Here is a 10,169-nt window from a genome sequence, read left to right on the forward strand (position 1 = left end):
GGATCCTGGATCCCTGAGTTGCACGCATGTCAATCACAGTAAGGCCAGCAGCAGAATGCAAGGGCTCCTGGGAACAGAATCAAGGAGTAGAGCTGTTGAACCAAATGAACAATGGGCTGTGTTCCGGGAATCTGATACCAACGTGTGATTCCAATTCATGGGCAAAATAAAGCAGGGAGGGAGAAAGTGTCAGAACAGAGGCAAGGCCTGGGAGAAACGCAAGTCCTCTTAATCCCCTATAACCCCTCAGAGCCTGAAGGCAAGGTCTCAGGCTGTTAGCATGGCAGTATTTCAACAGTACTGAGGGTGTGGTAGGTAGAATTATACACATGTATGATTTTCGTTTTTTGAATGAAAAAAAAAAAAATTTGAAAAAAAATATAATATATATATATATATATATCTATATAATATATATATATATATATATATATATATATATATATATATATATATATATATATATATATATATATATATATATGTATCAAAATTACTACTATTAATATATATATATATAATATATATATTATATCTATAATATATGAATAACTTTAACATATTGTTAAATATTATTAGTATCTTACTGTATACATGCATATATATCCACAAACACTGTTTTCATGACCATAGAATTTCTACACTGACATGTTTTAAGAACGGGTCCCATTTCTTAAAATACAGTGGCATACTTCTGTTATAAATGATTTTATTTTTGTGTGTTTTTATCCATTCATATTCACAGGGTAGAGTCTCACTGATTAAAGGATTGTGTTGCTTCTTGCTCACCCTTCCTGGGTGCACTATTTTACCTTCTGGAAATAAATGGTGCTAATGACTCTTTGAGAGTTCAGCCTGATTGTGAAAAATAACAACAGTACGCTTATTAAACAGGCGATATGGATCAGCCATGGTGCGCAGCGCTGCCATCTTGTGAGAGCCATGGGAATAGCATCCAACACCTCTTAGGTGTAAAATCTTGCTAGAGGGTAGGGTTAGTTGATAGAAAATAAGTCTTGTTTTTACAGATTGTACACTTGATTGCAAACAAAAGCTCTGACTAATAAAGTCAAGGTATTGCGGCTCTGAATGCTTTATTCACAGCTTGTAGATAAAGATGGTGGTGAAGATAATAAACTGAAAGCTGCTGTATCTGTTTTGAGTATTGTTTTATGTTTTTTACCAAGAGAAGAATCCTGGGTAAGTGTCTTCAATAGTTTACCATTCAACAGAAACTAGACTTTGTTAACGGCATGGATCAATTCCAGCTCCTTTTTAAAATCAATCCCCCACTTAAATCCCCTTTCCGTTCGTTCCAACACGTCACTAATTTAAAATTGCACTGAGCCGTGTTCTGTTAAAATGAACTCCTCACAGGGGCAACGACTCCCCTCAGTAGAAGGCACTGTTTGCGCGCCAAATTAAAATCGGCTTCAAATGAAAGCAGTTGAATAACCACAACAATTGTTACGTCTCTAAAATATGAATTCCGTCGAAGGAATTGGAAAAAAAAAAAAAACAGGAATTGAACCCCCGGCCCTGTTTCACTGTCCAGTTTGTGTACCTCTCCTAAAGGCAATTTCTGCTGCAGACACAACCTCCCTAACCCTAAAAACACATGCTCCCGCTACATCCTGTAGAAACTAAAACAGCCGCCGCTATTCAGTTACACACTGAATAAAACTAAAAAGAAACGGCACACTTTTTTTTCATTTTAAGAGTTTAAAGATTTTTAACATCGTACATCCTGAAACTAGTAACATCCTTCAACAGTCTGTACCAATTAAGACATTAATAAAGAATATATATTTTTCCCCTATAATTCCAGAACTTTGCACCTTGTACCTATGACTTCCACATATTTATACTATATAAAAGCTGTCATTGTAGAATAGATTCACAATAGCCTTCCAAAGCCTAGCTTTCAAATACGATTGCTGTCAAGAATATACTTCAGACACAAAAGGTTTGACACTAGGTAACAAAAAAAATAAAAATAAAACAATAAAAAAAAAAACCCTTCAGCTGAGGTCTTATCAGGAAACAAACACGCTGAGTTTACAGGCCTCTCCCAGTTCTGCACAGCAGGGAGATAGCACAGCAGCAAATAAACTTGAATTGGTATAGGCCATATGGCAGACAGAAGCCAAATGAAACAAGGAAGACCTCATGATTACGAGTGTCTGAACAACCATGATATCAAACCCAGGGTGTGCGCCGCTGCAGCCGTGCATTGCCTGTTTAAACTCGTTGTTTGTTCAGAAAAACTAAATAAAAGTCCCAGAGCTGGTTTTAAAAATGCTCTCTTCGTTACTCACAATCATTTGCCTGCACAAACAAGAAACCTTTTGTAAAGCTTCCTTCTGATGATAAAAAAGGCAGGGTCATTGAATCTGTGTGCAAATATACAGTCTGGTCGATTAGGATTGTAGTGTGCAAAAAGATGTATACATGAAGTACGTTGCAACTATGCATAATAACATTGTAATTGTGTGTAAGCATGCATGCATTTACTAAGTAACTACTATGCAAATACACAGTAAAGAGAGACACTTCATGTAAAGTGTTATCCCAACAAGCAAGTTCCCCAACACTGATTCCTAATAGAAATGCATTGCCTGGCACTTTCAGGGAGCGGTGTCAGGATTGCAAGCTGCCGTTGACTCTTCCCTGTAGGAAGGGGATGCACTGGCATCTGCTGGTGTTGCAACAGGGGAATGCAAGTGTGACGAAAGCCCTCAGTCTGCAGCTGCTGCTGATACTGAAGAAATGGTCCTTGAGCACACAACCCTGATAAGCTGTCGTGACTGGAGCTAGAAAGATTGACTTTGGGATAAAGTATTTTGTTGTGATGCACGTTTTACAGCTTCCCCTCTCTTTCTACAGAGTGCAATGCATGGTAAATTGATGCAACTATGAGGAAAAGCAGATTTGGAAAAAATCGCAACATGCTTTTCAATCGCTGGGCAAATATTTTAAATGTTTAAAACCTTTTTTTTGCGATCATTTTAAGACAGTCGTCAGGAACAATCTGCAAAAATTTGGAAAGTGGCGAACAAAATTCAGAAGGTCGGTTGAACATCAAAAGCTCTTTCTCGTCCAACACTTTTTACATGAAGCATGTCAAACACGCCATCATGCTCCTCTCCCAGCCATCTCCTAAGAAGAGGCGGAAAACTGCGATACAGATTCGAGTTCTGTCATTTTTTTTTTCATTTGCCTATCTTCATTTCAGAGTAAAAAATACATAATATTTTGACAGAATTCTATAGATTTGTTATGGGATTCTATAGCAACTGTGTGTAAGGGTCAGAAACACGACCAGGATTAATTTAGGAAGGTGCTTAAGATTCATTATCATCTGATTGTTAAAAGCACAGTGACGGCAAGGGAAAGGACAGTGAGGAATTAATATCATCCTACTGTGCAGTTTCACAATCACATGTTCAAATACTGCTAATAAAATCTATTTCAATCACTGTGTGTATACTGAAGGATACAGAAGCAATCTACTGCTAATATGACATTGATACACTACAGCAGCAGCTCTCTGAGAGGTCAAGTATTCTTATTGTTGTTTCGTTTCCCTTCAAATCAAACACAGATCCTGCTGTAATTATTGAAATAAAACGGGAATATGAAAATGAGGATTTCTCAGGCGTGAAGCTTTTAGGAGATTTCCTTGATAACGCATTAGCTAAAATGCTGGGAGAATTCTGTTAACTGTATTGTTTTTCTTTATCTTTGATTTGTAGGACTGGGATGCCTTAGCACTTTGGTCTGCGGTCGTTGTCATATTTTCTCTGATAACATGTATTAGATAAATCTCAAACCCAGTAGCCCTGGAATCAGCCACCCTGCACCGAGACGCTGAGGTACGGAGGTACTGAGTACAGCAACAGCCCTGGCAGATTTAAAAGCGTTCTTTAATGCAGACCCTACCCGAGAACCTGCAAGGGTTTGCTAATGTCTGCTGCAGCGCACACACGCTAGTATACCAGAGAAGATGTTTTTAATTGAACAAGGAAGTTTAGCATATTAAAAATAAACGCACACGCACACACAATGCTTTTAAGCTAATAAGGGGCTTTCCCTTAATTACTTTATTCTCATACACGGTCTCTAGCCATTTCCTCATGCGGTTCCAAATGTTCTGATGCGAGATTGCTAGAACAGCCCTTAACTGGAAATGGAATAACCCAGAACTGTGAGCCAACTGAGAAAACACATGAAAGCTTCATTCTTCGTTCTCTGCTTCTGAGTACTAGAAAAGTCTAAGAAACATACAGAAAACAGACTTAGTTCTTTAAAATCTTTTCTTTCACTTCCATCCCAATTATATGCATGGATTTTAGTCTTTCAAAAACGAGAAAAAAAAAACCTTTAAAAGAATCCTCTCTGAAATGCTAAAGTAATTTGTTTAGCAGATTACACAGAGAACTTAAAAGGGCACATAATAACACACTGTTAATACCACTGAAATCCTAACGGGTTAACCGCAGAGACCTCTGTAGATTCGGGGCCTTTGTTTGAATGGATTAGTTTAATGCACCTGGATACTGACTCTGAATCTGCGGGCCCAGCCCTGGACCACAGCGCTGGCCCACAATCAGGATCAGTTCTACAAGAAAATTGAATATCTTTGACAGTTCAGAGCATCGATCCGCAGCTTGTGCAGTATGCGTTATCAATTAGCGTGACTTGTTGACACACCAGTAAGTTTGCATTCCCCAGAAAATGTGATGCAATTAAAAAACCTGATAGTCTCGTGAGCCAAGTAAGTCCTGCTCTACTAGTAGCACTGAAGGGTTATCTATGAAGCATTCAAGAGCACAGGACACTGAGAAAAAAAACCCAAATTTAAAAAATGTTTCTCTTTCATCCCCTGAAACAGCGTGTTTATGTTGCTAGAATCTTCACGTAAACACCTTACAGAACCGCTTCACTCAAAAATGTCTTCCCCTCTAACCAGCTTTTTAAATGCGTCTGCGAGGGGTTTACATCGTTCAGGTGGGGTGATTGGTTTTGTTCGTCGATACGATACACAGAGTTCAGAGAACAGGAGGCTTCCCTCAAGCCAAGGGAGCTCAAACAATGCCTCCTGATGCACTGTGTCTGCCTGCCTCCTGATGCACTGTGTCTGCCTCCTGATGCACTGTGTCTGCCTGCCTCCTGATGCACTGTGTCTGCCTCCTGATGCACTGTGTCTGCCTCCTGATGCACTGTGTCTGCCTCCTGCACTGCCTCCTGATGCACTGTGTCTGTCTGCCTCCTGATGCACTGTGTCTGCCTCCTGATGCACTGTGTCTGCCTGCCTCCTGATGCACTGTGTCTGCCTCCTGATGCACTGTGTCTGCCTCCTGATGCACTGTGTGTGTCTGCCTCCAGATGCACTGTGTCTGCCTCCTGATGCACTGTGTCTGCCTCCTGATGCACTGTGCCTGCCTGCCTCCTGATGCACTGTCTGTCTTGCACGGATCCCTCTGTTCCTTAGCTGCAAGGTGATTAGGGAATATCAGAGAGGGAGAGCACAATGCAAGGCTGCATGACGTCACTGGCATTCTGTTAATTGTGGGAGATCTGGCTGGTTATTTACCCAAGGGCTGAGTCAATACCACTGTTTCTTCCACTTTTGTGTCCAGCATTATTAATAAATAAAACTGGTAAAGCAGTGATCAGTGGCTGGCCCTGATAAACCTCTTCAGGTGGTTGAGATCGTGTTTTGGAAAAGAGTTCAGGGGGAGGATAAAGGGTTTAGTGAACAGCAAGCACTCTTACTGTATTGTACACTCTGCAGGAGGCACTGATCCACACACATCAGATACTGACACAGATTATTGTAGCAAGGTTATAAAAATTGTCATGCAAGTCTCTGCAGTGTATTTCTCTCTTTGAAAATATCTAAAGACGGTTTTAAGGACGGCACTATTTAGCTGCGCCATCGTTAAGATCCTTTGGTGTAGCAGGCTGACCCTTATTACGTGTGCACTGTGGTCATACTCTGGACAAAACAAAGAGAAAGCACAGAGATGTATAGCAATGCCATGCATAGTGTATGCATGGGACATTTACTCTGTAAAACGTACCGTACCAGCGCACTGCAGTGTAGGGTAAGCTGAGTTTAACCTCTTCTCATTCGATACTTCAGACTGTGTTTGTTTAATGCATGTTTAATTGTGTAGTATATATTTATGACCCGTCTGTCTGTCTTGACAATCTTTCGCCTCTTTGGCTAACTCCAGTATCTGCTCCTTACCTATATCTATGTGCTGCACATCAACATGTCTGTCTGTATGAGATAGTTAGCTAACTATTATTAATTCAATTCTGTTCTAGAAGTTGCCCTACCAAAACTTTGAAAAAAACATTCTAAAATAGATACTTAGAAACTTTACATGGTGCAATCATGCAAGCAAAGACTGAAGGGGATATAGCTTCAAAACTCTCAATGGGAATTCTAAAACAAAATCTTTGTCTGCTTGACCGAGTTTCTAATGAGTTTCACCTCTATGTGCACAGTATATTTTTCTCTGCTCTGTTTTACCTCATTGGAACGTTTGGCAGGATCCAACAAGTTTCTCAGAGACAATGGTCTTCTGAGAAGTGAACCGACTAAGTCTGAAAGACAGATCTTCAAGTACGTGAATTGGGGAGTTTCAGAAAAAATACTGAGAGATTTGCATACAGTTCTTGTCGTTATTGCCCCCAGTGGCTTTTGAAAAATACGTATGGGAACAAAAAGCAGCTGGATAACACACATCTTAAAAGAGAACAAGTGATGACACTGAAGGAGATGTATTTTGTCCTGCAATTTACTCATTCGTGTTTTTTACAAGGAGATCCATATGACTGATAAACTACAGAAAACAATTTGATGTTGTAATAAAATGGACGCGCAGCACGCTCTGATGTATTCTGCAATCTAACTGGGTTGGGAAATGGCATAATAAACCACAGCAGGCAGGTATTCGGGTGGCTTTCCTTCCTGGATCAGTTTGCACTGGTGTGTCTGTGTTGACCCAGCACTGTGCCTGAGCAAACAATACCAGCCTGCGCTGCTAAGCTGGGCCGTGCCCCTTCTGGAAATCACACAGCTTGCCTCCGACGCCACATTGAACACAGTGACGCTGAGCCAGTGGCCTTCTCATCACTCAGATGCGCCTCGCATTCCTGAACCCTGGACAGCACACAGAGGCACGACCCTGATAACGCTCACCTACCTGCAGGCTTAACATCAAGATAGGTAAGGAGAGGAATGCAGGGAATGCTATCCACTGCCGGTACTGTCCTTACAGAATACCACCACACCGTACCCTGAACCAACCCAAAACCACACAATCAGCAACCATTACTTAAATTAAAACTAAGAAAGCAGAGCAGATTAACGTTTCTGCAATATCTTTTTCAGTGATTTCTATGATTGGTATCAGCATTTCCATTGCTAGACAAATAATGTGTCAGTGTTCTCTTGTATAAGTTTCCCACAGTAAAAGCATAGCAGAGTGTAATAAAGCATAGTGCATTACAAAGCCATGAAAGGTATGGTATATTTAAAATAAAAAAGGCAAACTATGTAAATGATAGTGTAGCCCTGAAATAAAAGCTGCAAAAATTACTGTGCAACGTGATTGTTTTTGTGGAACTCCTTGGTACATTTTGGGTGATTTACTCCAAAGTGTCATTACAGACAGCTTCAGAGCCCTCCCAGGCGACTCAGTTCAATGTACAAGCTGTATATTTGTGGTTTGCTCATTTGATTTGGTGCGTTGCGGTGAGTAAACAGCTTTGCCGATCTAGCCCCTGTGGTTGTCATTTCACGGCTTCTCACACAAAGTGTTTTCTTTTGTAGACCTTGAGCTTGCAAAGTGTCTTATTCATGTGTTTATTTATTGAAAAGTCGGAGTGCCGCTATTGTCTGCTCACAATGTTTTGTTGGATGCCTTGTGCTCTGATAAAGCACGAACAGGTAAATGTTGCAACATGGATTAAACAAATGACCCCAAACGTGTGAACCCGGTCATTCTGTGAACACTGCAGCTGAACTAATGCAGGGGGTCTGGCCTTCACATCTCACTGACAAGGTGGTCCCGGAAGGTAACGGCTGGAAAATGCATTTATATAGCATGCAGATGTATCTGTGCTTCACAAATACATCTGCAATATCACTGCACACCTCCCAGGAGTGTGTCAACATACCAGTGCAGGAACGTTGCATTCAAGATGTCAGGGTAGAACGACGGTTCATTTCGAAATTCTGTATATACTATAATAGGTACAGGGAGGCTGGCCTTCGGACGTGCTGTGCCCTCACTCCTTCCACCATGCACAAACTTCAGCTGGGAGAGAGGACAGCGGCCTTCTCTGTCCAGTGCGGAAAAAATGTACTAGCACAGTGACATGCCACTTTCTCCCACCATGTTAATCCTTTGTCCTTATTAAGCTTCTGTAAAGGAATGATTGACGTAGATAACGGGCCCACTCCCCTGGTGTGTGGCACTGGAAGGCTGCACTGGTCAGGGGTGTATTAAAGAGCTTTTGAATATCACATTCAATAGGAAGCAAGTTCAGGCCCCAGTGTATTCCATCAGGCTGTGCTAAATCCCTTTTTCGGGATTTCTAGTGAAAGGTCACGCGTTACTTAGCAACTCCACTGTGTACATGCCAACACACCCACCTATCACTTCTAATAGTAAAGTACACACAGAAATCTGTGGTACGTAGGAGAGCATCAAAGGTGCTATAGAACGCAGTACAGGGGCCAGCTCATGCAAACCTTATTAGCTACTTAATGCAGTTGATCCTTGTCACTTATGGACTCATTTTAACTCAGTATTGATGTCCATTCAATAACAGGAATGCTTGTCGCTGACCTCGAACCCAGTGATCAAGAGAAAACAAAATAATTCTGTCAAAACAAGACCAATATCCTTCACGGAACAAGTATAAGGGCCTCCTCTTCCAGGGCAACATCAGCACCTGCCAAAAATGATACACAAGATCATAATAACATGCCCTTTGAAAACCTGCTCACGAAATACTTGTCTTGCTTTACTGATCTTATCTATTCATCAATGTATCTGGAAACTGAAACGAGACTAATTCCTTTTCAGTTAGGCCCCCAAGGTAAACAGAGAAACAGCATTATTTTTTTTTTTACTATTTCCTTCCTTGGTGTATAGATCTATTTTAACTGGCAATGTTTAACTTAGATTGGAGAAGTAAACAGCATGCATTTGAATAAGAATTTGGTCCAATACTGTGTTGTCAGAATTTTTTTTTTTTACTATAGTGCAACACAATGATATTAATACATTTCAATAGCTACAGTAAAAGTCTGAATGGCTATGATGCTAGTCATGCCTTGCCCATGGTTATACTGTTTACCAGTTTAAAATAGTTTGCCATGTCTTTTAATATGCTTTACCATACATCTCTGGGCCTTACAATGCTTACTATGCTTTACTGCTCTTTGCTATGCTTTTACTATGGGAAACCTTTCAAAGGGGAGCCACAGACCTGCACTTGAAATGCTGAATGATCAATTCCAGTACATTTGGCTTGTGACACACATTGTGACAGTGTGTTAGCAATACATATTTGCAGGTTTTGTCTAAAAGAAACAGAACAAGTGGAACTGTGCTATAGAAGTGCACACAAACTCTTCAAATGTGTATTGCCATTATGAAACAACGGTAGAAATTCCACGGCATTTAGCATAACAATATGATATTTGAATGAATGCAAATTGACCAAGAACTGAAACCGAAGCTCAGCACAGTTGACACACATCAAGAAGGTAATCCAATCCTATAATTGAGCACATTTTCTGGTTCTTTAACTTTACAGGACGTGTCTTTTAACTGGTTAGTTTTTTTTTTTGTTATAAATCCCACCCTAAGGTATTCTGGCTGAGCTTTGTTAAGTGGCACCCCTTTCAGGATCGTTTAATTTGTAGCCTTGGCTAGGAGTTAACCAGGTTGCCCAAGCAGATTTTGTTTTTATTTAATTCTGGTAATCTGAATACTGCTCAGCTGAATCAAAATTTTCAGTTTGCACGAGTGGAATATTTATTTTGAGAAGTGAGCATTCAGGACAATAAGGGGAAATGGCATGTGCTTGTAAACACTTAATTACTGCCCTCAGCCACAGCTAAACCAAATGAAGACAGA

The sequence above is a fragment of the Polyodon spathula genome, chromosome 25 (assembly GCF_017654505.1).
Source record: "Polyodon spathula isolate WHYD16114869_AA chromosome 25, ASM1765450v1, whole genome shotgun sequence".
NCBI classification, from domain to species: Eukaryota; Metazoa; Chordata; class Actinopteri; order Acipenseriformes; family Polyodontidae; genus Polyodon; species Polyodon spathula.